Genomic DNA, 13,498 nt, shown 5'->3' with positions numbered 1-13,498 from the left:
GAAGAGTGTTTTTCAGGCTGAGGTTATCTCTGGTTAACATAGATATATCACAGAAATGATGTCAAACATCACTATATCATGCCAGAATCACCACAACATGCTGGCATGATAATTTGATGTTTCTGGGTATCTTAAAAATAGTCAGTCATTGACTCAACACTTGTTCTATCCTGATAATGTCCTGGTGGTGCCTACTTCCAAACTCTTTTCTAAAAGATGCCGCCTTTGGTATAGTTGCCCTCCTGTAATAATATATAGTCATCTAGCAGGCTGTAGCTGGTTGGTCAGGTAACATCATCTCTCAGAACCAGGTTCTATTACTGATTCTACTTAAAATATATTTATACACATTTTTTATTGATAGAGTAGGGTTTTTTTTGCCCTTTGTATACCATCTAGAAAGTTTCCCTTAACTTCCAGTCTCAGAGATACAACAAGGTTAGTGGAAATCCCCTCTTAGACAGCTGTTCCTGGTACCCTGGTTCCTTCCCATTTTGTTCTAAGGATATCTCTTTTGGATTTTCCATCTTTTAATTTCTTGTTGACCTTGATCAGCTTGCCAGTATAAATCTTTCCCATGGGGTACACATACAGCAATAAAAACCCAAGGGTCCAACAGGGACCCTTAAAAACTTTATATACAAGTTTGCCAGGATACAGTTTTTGCTGGATAAGGGAAGCAGTTAAGACTAAGGCTATGTACACACATCAGATTACGGTCGCTGAAAGCAATCTTTTGTGATCGTTTCCAGAAAATGGACAAATAAGAGATGTACACACAGCACCATTCTGTTTTATGGAGAGGATAGGTTGAGCAAACGGCACCCTACGGTGATAGTTACCAATCGGTGGTTTTACATTTGGGGGCCACTGTACACAAGGCAGATTTTTGCCTGAGATGAGAACGACTAATAGTCTTGGGCAGCATTTTTTGGGACTGTTTCATAGATATCATATGACCTATTCCATTTCTTGACTGTGTCTTATACCTGTACTGTTGATTTTACAATGGTGCCTTTTTTTTTTAGAATGACTAATATGAGACCACCGGTTTATTATCTAGTTTACTATCATGTATCATTGAGGATCGTGTACATGAGCTTTTATTTGTATCTGAACTGCTATGCTTCCAACATTAGTCCATAGGGATTAAAAAGGAACACAAAATTATTTAAAGTAAAAGTAAATTTAAGGCAACTCAAAAGCAAACAAAAATAAAGTTTTCAAGAAAATACTTGTGTAAATGTAGTCAAAGAAACTTACAACTATTATATCTTTTTTTCTATTGGTTCTCTGGTTTCAGAAAATATATGTACAATGCATGTATTTGATAAAAAATATATTTGTCAGCGCAATATAAAATGCATGCAATATTGGGGCTAATTTTAAACACATCTTTTTTGAATATTTTTTCAAATAGTGATAGTGGTAAATCCCTCCAATTAACAGGTATGTGAACAGATTCACAGGCAGAAGGATGCTCAGGGACACAGACTAAAACAATACCCACAATTACAACCTACACAAAGGTTTTGCGTTTGTGGTACTGTTTGCTCTATATCCAATTTCATGCGTCAACACTTTTAAAATAAGTAAATCTAAAATTGATATACACAATTTACCTTATAAGAAAAACATGTGTCCACAAGTTGATGAGCTACTGAATCACATAATGAGTCATGGCTGTTCACTTCCTGAGTTCCCATTCTGGATCTGCCATCCAAGTGTTATAAAATCATAACTTAATCATGGGTAACTTTTTACAATGCTTGTGATACTTGGAATATAATATCATAATTTTGTACAAGAGTTAAAAAGGTACACTCCAGTCAAGCATATAAATTTTACATTTAAACAACCATCTAGCACATAACCACCTGGCTCTTATATTCTTCCCAGGTTTACTATCTGTCTGAAAATGTGTATTTATACATATATGTTTTAAACTGTGTATCTAGGGTATAAAATGTATCTTTCTGAACCACTATTGTCTGGAGTTATTGAGCTGGTAGAATAAATCTGCTTCTAGTACTGTGTTGGAGGCACCACTTTGGATGTACTAACCACCTCCATGCCCCATTCATGTAGACTCAAACAACAGAAAGACAAAGAGGTGAATATCTACTGTAATGGGTACAGAAAATAGTGGCTCTCTATAATAAAGAGGAACTGAGATCTGAAACCTGTGCACAAAAAAAGCAGTGAGAAAGGAATTGCCGCTAGCAGAGTGCAATCAGAGGAGGTAAATGGAGTACTTCTATACTTCTGTACTGGCCGCTAACCATAAGAGCTTGAGTGTTCCAATGCTGGAATGTTTAGGAATGGGGGAGGGAGCTCAGTAAATTTACCCAGTATGGCACCTAAAAATTTCTGATGACAGCCCTGGTCACTAGAATTGGGCATGGACATTTGATGTTTTCCCTAGCCTTGACTTACCATGCCTTGTTCTGCATTGTACATGAAGAGGCTGGGTTTTGCTTCCTCAGGTCAGAGCCTCCAACAAGGATAACACAGAGCAGCAGTATTGACATAACCCCAAATACTAGCAGTGGGACACAAAAGTGCCTTTAATGCTCTCAGGTTGTAGGCACAGTTACATATATACAGTTACAGAAGTGCTTCTTTCATTAAGGATTGAAGAGAAAAAGCATATGTTTCATTGCATTGTTTGGGCATTAATAACATTTATAAATGTTCCATACAACACTGCAAATTTTCACTTTGTATATCAGTTACACTTTAATTGGGGATGGTCATGCACAATGCAGGGATTTTAAAAAGTCAATCATAATATAAAAATATTTAAAACACTCAAACTCCCAAAAACTTCTTTCTCACTCAGCAAAGATATAAGACCATTCACCTGTGTTTGTGACTGATTAGGACAACCAGAAACCATACTCCATCTTTGGCAGAATGCACTGCCCGCTGAACATCTTTCACCTCAATGTCAAATAAAAAAAAGCAATGGCAACCGTTTGATTCTTGGTATTTATAGGGTGTTTTTGGCTTCCATGCCTACTAGAAAGACAGACCAGGATTAATGTTAACCTGATATGACTTTAAAAATACATAAGGCAATACTACTACTAACAGCAAGGAACTGTATGATGGTGCCGGCAAGTAAGGGTGCTTGTTAATCTTTATGCTACTTGGAAACTCCTTGGTTTCCTGGACCAGGTTGTACACAGGACCCTGACTTTATTTAAACCATTTACTTCACTACATGCCTTGCCACTTATCACTCAGCTGTGAAATGCCAAAGATTCTACTGCCCTTGAACACAATCTTACGTTTGAGATCTGCCATATTTACCATATTTATGTAACTTGCACATATATATGTATAAAGGTTTTGATTCTAGTCGGTAGGATGGATCCATTTGACTTTCTTTGCACTAAAGCTTATCGTGCTAGACTGCAATGCAGATAAAGCTTAACACAAAGTAACACAGGTACATAAAGAAAGCCTGGAAATGTATAATGCTAGAACATGTTTGAATTAGCAAGCTGTAGCAATAGCGAGAGTGATACCATCCACAAATTGGTTACATTGTTTTCAGATAAAAGGCATTTCTCCCCTGACGTGAGGCCAGCACCAGAGCTGCTCATTTAAATGATTTCCTTAGGAACATGCAAGTAATAAAGGTATTAAAAGTTACCCAGCAGTTGAAATAGGTTTGCACGCTCAACCACTGTCAATGGTCTAATTTCAATTACTTTTTTATGTATTTATTTTCTGGAGAATCGTACATACTGATTCAGCCAGACTGGTACTCCGGGGTTTCACATACTTATTTTTTTGGTATGATAGGAAAACACACCTAATTAGTAGAACTGAACCAAGGAAGCATCCAATTTATATAAATAATACATAATTACATATAGGTTTAAAAATGTGTATGGAATACAAATGACCAAAACCACTCAAGTTTCACTCTGTATGGTAAATGGCCTTACAATGGGAATGCTCACTGTAGGAGCAGCAGGAAACCAATGTCCTGTCATGGCTGATTACATACACTAAAGACCTGCATTCAGAGAGTTAATAAAAACGCCTTTTTGAAGCAAAATACCTGAAAGATGTCTGCAAATGTGATAACATTACTGCTCAGAGTTTATATGGTCATTTTGATTTAGTGTGCCTCTAAATTACAAGTGAGCCATAATTGTGTCCATTATCACATCATTCTGCATTCTTTCTCTCTTGGATACGGCATTACAAACAGTAACCATTTACTATGTGTAATATACAAACAGATCTTTTTGTTTTTTTTTCATTTTGTTCAATGTATGAACAAATACAATAATCTACTGCATGGAGATGGGAAAATCCTCATTATATCTTCCCACAATATTATTGGAAGGTTTAGCACATATAAGATTTGTGAGTTGTATAGTAATATAGGAATCTCTGCTTTGATCTGACAATATGTACACATTCCTAACTTCTACCACAAATGATATTTAGGTTTTGTGTGGTTGTTGGAATGTTTATTCATATATTGGTTTCTTAAATGTCCAAAGGACTCTGGTGGTAAGATACACTCATTAGAATTGCCAAGTTTCCCATCTGCAGAAGGCATTACAAAGTCAAATGATGTTGTCACTCTGGCCCAAATTTCCATAATGCACAATAAGTAATTGTTGAAATGCAAGGAAGAGGAATGTTTGTTACAGCTTTGTGATGCTGTCAGAGGGCGTAAAGACAGAAACCATGTCTGGTAAATCTTAGTCTGGTGATTCAGTTACCTGTGATAAATGCCACAGGTAAATCCTGGATCTCTGTGCAGACTTCACTGCAATTGAGCAATATAGCCTGGTCCAGAATGCACCTTAGCCTGTAATTTTTAATGAAGGAACAGAAGCACTGTCATGTTTCTGTCTGTGTTTATCATCTGTAAGCCCTCAGAATGTAGGCCTTCCTCCATGTGAATTGCTGTTGTTGTATGCATTATTTTATATGAACCTCATTTTCCCATTGCTTGATCTATATAACATCTACAGCTACTTATCTAGTGCTTATCATTACTACATATATTGCTGTAGCAGCACAGGCAGGATACATATAAAACTTCATAGCTCCCTAGATTTCTGGCACAATTAACAGATAGTTTTTCTGGATTAGATATAATAAAACACTCTCAATGGTATTTTCACCTGAAGAGCATCGTGGAGCAAAGAGAAGAAGTTTTTTGTTAGGGATTAAATAATCTTGAACATCACTTATTCCAGTTTTACTGAACCGTTTGAATATGGAGAAACCTTCAAAATAATTTCCAGGTCTTGGAGAACCACTGCTATAATTACTATATCCACAGCTCATAGTACATTAGTGTAGTGGTCAGTGAGAAGAATGCCTCGTACTTTGGGAATAATATCATCCTTACACATAGCCAAAAAGATAATTGGTGTCAGGTAAACTGACCTGAGGGGCACAAAATGCTCATTCCTCAAGAAACCCCTAGCAACCTCTGGAGGAACCCTGGTTGAGAAACACTGACCTAATCCAAAAAAGATCATTCCTATCTTTTACAGAGATCAACCTGTAAACAGTGAGTTTTTGATCACTGCATGAGAAGTACAGCCTTTTACTTGTCTATTTAAATAAGGCTAATAAAACAATATTATTCAAAAATCATGGGCAGTTCCTGTACCTGGAAGTACCAGTACAATATTATCCACAGTACAGCATAAAATAATATAACTTAATAACTATGTCAGTCCCAGGGTCTTAGCCCTCCATCCTCCTTTAAACCAAGGCTGCAGTTTACCCACAAGCCACCAAAAAGCTTTTCTCTTTTTGACAATTTATAGGTATAGTAGTGTTTCTTGCATGTCCTTGCATGGGTACACACATTTTTCAGGAAATATAAGAGGTTGTGTTACATTTTCATGTAAAAAATAACTGTTTAGCTGACGCAGCCCCCTTCCAAACAACGGATCACTTGCAATAGTATAGCAATCTATGCTGTCAGCAGTAAGAAGTAGATGATTATTGCAATGATCTGTTACTGCAGGGGGAAGTATACAGAACAGGATCATAGCTCACTGATACTCCGGAGGCTTCAATGGGGGAGCAATATGTTATACCGTGCTACAGCATGCAGGATCTCCATAGCTAATGGTTGTAGTGCAAAAACACTTGCTGGCCTAAATTGCAGAATCCTTTTAAATACTTCCTTGGATTTAGGTAGCTAAGAAAAATTTTTTCAATACAAGATCATTAGTACAAAAGATTCAAGATCACTTTCTTACATCTATGGGTAGCCTAAAACAGAGCATTACCATAAAAAATTGTGCTTTCATAGTATAATATTATATATGTACACCATATATCACCATTACTATTACATTATATTATATATGTACACCATATTATCACCATTACTATCACATTATAATATCACCATTACTATTACATTATATTATATATGTACACCATATATCACCATTACTGTTACATTATATTATATATGTACACCATATTATCACCATTACTATTACATTATATTATATATTTACACCATAATATCACCATTACTTGCAACTGAGAAGGTGAAGGAACAGCTATGACAGGTTTTCCTGATGCTGAATAACCACCCTAAAAATAGTGCCAAGTTATTTATTTTTCCATCAGTTTCACATCTGGCTTTGCAATGAAAATTCCCACTCGCGTGTTTGTGTGTTTGTATTATATAGACTGATTTACACAGGAAAATCCTATTTGAGTGACCATTCTATGCCAAACATCTGTTTTTTAAAGGAGCATCTAAGTGTTAAAATACAATACTAGATGCAAATGTTAAAACAATGAAGAGTTGCTCTTGATTTAATATGGAAAAAAGGAAGGTCTGGAAGTTCTCTCCACTTCACCTTCCTTTCCAGTTGTATGTGTGCCAGAAACAACTGCAAAGGGCAGCGTAGTCAGAGTTTTACAGAACACAGAATATGTGACTGCTGCCTGCAAGCAGACCAAAGACACTTCCAAATCTTTACAGCAACTGCCAGCATTTCACCATCATCACGAGGAATGGACTGGACTACTGGCAACGTCTGCTCCATTCCTGTGTGCTGATACTATTCCTCACATGTGGTAATATTATTTGACAAGTCATTATGGAAGTATGTCACCATGTCAGGAGATGGGTGTGTGGGGAAGAGGATTGTTGAATGCCCATCTATAATATCTGTCCTGGTAACTTTCAGTGAAGATGACTTCAGTTCCAGCAAAGGGGAGGTAAAAAAATTGTACAATATTGTTAGAAAAAAAGATGTTAAGACAGTAAAAGCCAGTGAGCTGCATTTATGTACTAGCATGTACTAAAGCATTAGTATTTTATGCAGAAACAAAACAAATTAATTCTAACGAAAAAATCTAAATTTCTAAATGAACAAGAAGACACATGGGTGCACCACATTTGGACATTTGTGTACCCTGTTTATTTTTTGTTTCACCCTCTTCAGTTCCAGTAAAGTCACATACAGATACATATACAGATACATATGTCCAATGGACGTCAGAATATCATTGCTAGAAATGATCTTTTATGATCGTTTCCAGTTACAGATGAACGAACAAGCTCTGTTCTGTTCCACGGAGAAGGGAGCACGAGCAAGAGGCACCCCACTTTATAGAAGTAAACAGTGGTCCTTCCTCTTTGGTCTGTTTAGCCATGGCGGATTGATGAACGATGTCAGGGGACCACTGTACACATATCAGATTTTCTGACTATTATCTGATATTTGTAGATAATTTTACTTCCTTGTACCCTGGGTCCAGCCTGCTCCATAGTGCTCCTGTTGCACCCTTGGCCCATATTTCTCCCCCATGCTGCTCTCGTTATCCTCACACAAAAACAGCCTGAGCCAGCTCAGAATAAGGTCTGAAGCAGATCAGAGGAAACCTAAAATCACCTCACATGCTGAGTAAACCTGAAAGCGTAATATAATTGAACACTCACATAAGTCCTTTTTGAATATTAAGTGTCATCTTCCAGATTTTTAACATTAAACCTTAAAGTATAAAAAAAAGGCCAAAGATTTTTTCTTTTTTTAGATTTGGATAAAATGGTAAAAGGTTAGAATCTTTGTCAGGTTTTTGTTGCTGCTTGTCATACTCCACAAATCTTGTGGAAAGTCTAGATAATTAGCGGTTGTTATAGGCATATGGTGGCGGTATGGGGGGGGGGGGTGGTTGTTCTATAATATTAGACGGTGATGGTTATGGTGCAGACATGGAGAATGAGAATGGTCAGGCATTTAAGGAAAAAACATCAACACCCTTCAACACGGCTTCATCCTTAAACAAGATTGCTTGGGCTTGACCATAGTTCCTGTTTAGGCTTTGGGAAGTGAGATTGGGAGGAGCTGGGCACATCCTGTAGACAGTCTAGACTTCAGCCCAATTAAGGGAAACCTCAACAAGTGAACAAGGTCATGTCATCTGCCAGATCAATTTCTTCCCTGACCAATGATGGGAGATCATCTCTGTAACAGCTGCTTGGTGTTATTTGCTGAATATCATTTGCAAAGCCAGAAGAGCAGTGTGCCCGTGGGAAAGAGCAGCAAGAGAGTAAAGAAGCTGGGCAAGAAAATTTAGGGTTCCAGATAGAAATTGAAAAATTCAATTGCCGTTTTATCCAAAAATGTTCTTCGATAGGCAATTTAAGATAAGTTGGATCAGTTTACTTATCTCTATCAAACGTCTATAACCTAACTTTTTTATCCTCCACTTATCACCGCTTGTGCAATGAGGGCCCTTTTATTGAAGCTATTGCCATGTGCTTTATTACGCTTGTACTGTATTTCAGCTCATGTTGATCCATCTTGACTATTCATAACTGGAATGCAAGTAACGTAAGCTCCTATAAAAAAGCAGATTATTCCCTTCCCTGTGAAACGGTACAAAAGTCACACAACTTACAAGGCTTCATTCTTCTCTTATAACAACCCTGGTAGTTATTTCTGTTACAGAATAGCTCAGGGAATGTGCCATAAAAATATATCCTATATATTCTACAGATTGTTATGCTTTCATTTTATTAGTGATTGCTATAATTGTTTTACTACACTGCCATCATGCTGTAATTGTCCTGTGAGAAATACAGAGAGTACATTTTTTAAATTATTACTCACATTTTTTCTAGTTATTATCAGAATGTACTTTACCTGTATGTTTTCCTATGCAATGTTTAGGTTTTTATATTTGTTCTTCTACATTATTGTTACTGAAGTACAATAATTAGAAGATTAGTGAGTAGGAAAAGTACACTATAATTGGAGTGTGTAGAACAGCCTTCCACCCACAGCTGGCCTTGGGATGAACTTCATCTTTATCGATAGCCAAAAAGATATTTTGAGTTACCTGAGCCATAAACTTACTTGAAAGGAACAAATTGCCCATTGCTCAAGTTCCCTAGCAATCTCTGGACAGACTCTATTGTTCCATGAAAACCTGGTTGAAAAACACTGGTTTACAGGCTTCCATGGGCTAATCCAGCTTGCTTTTGATATCAGTTTAAGATCTTTTTAGATCATTGCAGGTGTAAGTGACCTCTCCCTGGCTTGTATCAGTTTGTTTTTGCATTTCCATAGAAGGGAAAAGAAATAGTTCTAAAATTAACAAAAGCTTATTGACAATGGCCATAAATCTATCAGGTATACATTGATGCCATATGGCTTCACTAGGGAGATCCTCCCCTCTACTATTCTAGTAATCACCATGATTGATACAAGAGGTAGTAGGAAACCAAAAATGTTATTGTCACCAAAATAGTAGGAGGAAATCTTTCAATAGGGATAACATTTCCAGAGACAGCTGCCAAAGAGGAGTTTTATCTCTCACTTGAAAAGTGACTCAAAACATTGCAAGTTAAAGCCAAAAATTGTCTAAATGAAATGTGTAGAAAACTTGACTGTTCCAGGAGGTGTTACTTCTTTAAAATAGTCTCTCACTCTTTGAGTATCATAGCCACTTCTGGGTATGGTAAATGTTTACTGTATATGCTGACCTAGCTTCTCCCTATATACCCTTTCAAGTAGCTTGTGATTAAAGAGCATAAGGAACACTATAGGTCAGAGATTATCAACCAGGGTTCCATTGAACCCCAGGTTCCTCAAAAGGTAGCTAGGAATTACTGTGTTTGATTGATCTCCCATTTGATGATGCCAGCACAGTATTGGGGCCAACACTACTTGATAAAGCCAGCTGGGTAACTTTAATTAAGGGTTTTAGTGGGCAGGTGGTCATTCACGAGCCACCAAGGGGTTTTTACCCCACTGACTCCCAATAAAATGATTTTTAGCAGGGGTTTCCCAAAACTTGAGCATTTTTTCAAAGGTTATTCAGGGTAAAAAGTTTGGGAAAAGCTGCTATGGAGTGTCACCTGAATCTGCTGAGGCTGCTGACATCACATACAAGATGGTGGCACCAGCAGCACTCTCAGGGCTTTGAACGTCTATACAAGTGAGGCTAATATACGTTACAAACACGTCTTACATATAATAAACAGATATGATATCATGGGAAGATTTTTGTTGAAATGAATAGTCCACACAAAGGGCCTGATTTATTAAAGCTCTCCAAGGCTAGAGAGGATACACTTTCATCAGTGAAGCTGGGTGATCCAACAAACCTGGAATGGATCTGGTTCAAGATTGAAAACATTTGCTAACAAATAGCAAGTGACTTTGAGGAAATCCATTCCAGATTTGCCTGATCACCCAGTTTCACTAATGAAAGTGTATCCTCTACAGCCTTGGAGAGCTTTAATAAATAGGGCCCCAAATATCTTTAAGAGATTTCCTCTCTCGCCATACTGTGTCTCACATATGTGTAAGCGAGGGTGGTGGAGCAGTGCTGGTTCCAGGGCAATAATTATTTATTACAGAAGTGAATGGTCACTGTACAAGCAGTATATCTGACATTCACAGAAATATTAATTGGTGGAGAATAAATTAATGCCATTGAAACACATGGACCTGGAAGATTCTCCACCAGGGAATGTTTCACTCAATGTCAAATCCACTGCTTAACAAACTGTTGTTGTTTGGCTTATATTACTAATCTTAATCTATAATCTATATAAACTTTTGCTTAAAAAAAACATAACTATGTTGCAGGAGGATAAAGCTGCTGAACCATTATGGCTGCCAGCTCCTATAGTCATTCTCCCCCATTAAGACTGTTTATAAACCTCATGTAGTCATCCCTCTGCTACCGTCAACAGTGAATGGGCACAACGGGAAATGTCACAGCGTTTCTGCAAGGCAGCAGTAACTTCAAGCGGCAGTGATTGGAGAATGTGTGTGCAAGTGCCTTTGCTTAAAATGGGTCAGTGTTTATATGATTCTTTGAAGTTTCATCGATGTTTATATGAATGAAGCACTTAGGAGCGGTGGAGGAGTGCTGTGACATTTCCTTTGTTTACACCCCATCTCCCCCCAAAAACTTCCAAATCTGGACAAAGCGAAAACACCCACCCGTTCTGCAGACAATACTATAATAAAAAAAGACAATGGGCATTAAAATTACTTGCCTATAACTTTTTGGGGAACGTTTTGTTTAAGTGACCCTGTCATCAAGTTTTCAAATACTTTAATTGTTAAATTGCAGTTTTTTGGTTTCCAAAATAATTGATCTGCAATATTCTTATTTACATGTAATGGAAATCACACTTTAGAAGGTTTTAGTTCCCTAGCCCAGTCCTCTCCCTCCTTACACATCATACCCCACTTTTGGGAATGTCTAAGTACTGTGATGGCCCAGCTCCTTCTGCTACATAATCTTTTACATATCATTATTTGAGAGACAGCTTTGCAATCTGCTGGGGCTACTGACATTATGTCCATGATGTCAGATACCAACAGCAGTCTTTGGGCTTTCCCTGCAATCTTATGGAAAGTTAGTTTTTTTTCATTTATTAGCTTGCAACATTGTCTCCAACTTATATTTCTATCTAAAACTGCCAATCATTTGCTGACTCCTCCCTTTCAGAAAGACACTTAAGCTAGGTACACACTTCCAATAATTATCGTTAGAAAAGGAACGTTTACGACTGATCAACGATTATGCACGATTATACTTGAACAATCGTGTTGTGCACAATTCTGTACATGCTGTAACGATACGATCGTTCAAATATTATCCACCAATAGTGTATACACGCTAGATACAATCGTTTGAATGATGCAGGGAGTGACATGTAAAGGAGAAAGTAAACGATCGTCAGTCAATCAGATCCGCCGTGCTGGTCGTTCATTTCCAACGACAATCCTCGTTCGTTGGCGTCGTTGGTCACTTTTTTTTTTAGAACGATTTTTGGCTAATCGGTCGTTTGTTTCCAACGATAATTATTGGACGTGTGTACGCAGCTTTACTGTTTCAAGACACATACAAGAAAATATACATAGGCCTGGGATTGTTGGCAAGAACAGACAATCTTTAAACTGAAATTTTTAAACTGAAATAAGAATTCTGATCAGGGGCTGTGACGATTTTGTGTTCATCCCACAGACATGTATATTGTTCTGATATAAACAATATAACCAAGATGATCATCATGATGTAGGAAATGTTTAAATGACTAGGGCCATTTCAGATCCAATGGTGCAAACCTGCATGGCATGCAGCTGCCATCTCAGTGCTGCTGTGTGGCTAGAAGAGGCTAAACGCACAGTGGGTAACCAGATACACGGCTGCGGTGCATATCTTCAAAGAACCACCAAGTGGTCAAAAATGACATGTCGCTATTTGGGACCACAGTGCAGCATGCAGCCATGCAAGAAATTATTACTGACCCATTCTATTTACTTAAATGAGAGAGGTCGGGACTGCACTTCAGCCCACAGCAGAATGATTCAGCTCACTGTGGGTCTGAAACCCTTAATGCACTCCTGTAATTGACCATTACCATAAAAATGATTTCCTATTAAATGAATATCTCATTGATGTTTCCATCCCTATAAGTTCATTTTATTTATTAATATATAAATATATATATATATTTACAACTAAATTGTTGGTTTAGTGGTTAGAATTGGAGTTTCACACTAACCAATTTTTTTGGGGACACAGTGGCCCCCATTTCTAAGGCAATATACTGCGTGTTGTCTTGAAGGAGGGTCTGCCATGTCCCCAAAAACATCATGTTTGTATGAAATTCCAGATTATATATATATATATATATATATATACCGTATTTTTCGCCGTATAAGACGCACTTTTTCTCCCCCAAAACTGGGGGGGAAAAGTTGGTGCGTCCTATACGGCAAACACCGTTTTAAAAAATAATTAAAATAACATACTCACCCGATACCCCGATCCTGCGTACGTCTCCTCTTCTCTCCTCTCCTCGATGCTGGCTGCAGCGCGTGTCTCCTCCTTCCTGCAGAGCAGAGCGAGAAAAAGCCGGCACACATGCCCCCGCGATTCTGAACCCGGAAGCACACTGGAAGCAAGCTGACCCCTGCCCTAACGGAGTTCCCCGGCGGAGAAA

The 13,498-nt window shown here is 37.8% G+C and overlaps 1 protein-coding gene across 1 annotated transcript in view; it reads right to left on the bottom strand.

The window, feature by feature from the left end:
- Positions 1-13,498, bottom strand: part of STARD13 (StAR related lipid transfer domain containing 13) — a 117,567-nt gene that overhangs the window by 91,235 nt on the left and 12,834 nt on the right. The window lies entirely within an intron of this gene.

The sequence above is a fragment of the Pyxicephalus adspersus genome, chromosome 1, assembly GCF_032062135.1.
Source record: "Pyxicephalus adspersus chromosome 1, UCB_Pads_2.0, whole genome shotgun sequence".
Lineage (NCBI taxonomy): Eukaryota > Metazoa > Chordata > Amphibia > Anura > Pyxicephalidae > Pyxicephalus > Pyxicephalus adspersus.
Note: the sequence above shows the minus strand (reverse complement) of the source record. Positions and strands in the feature narration are given on the sequence as shown.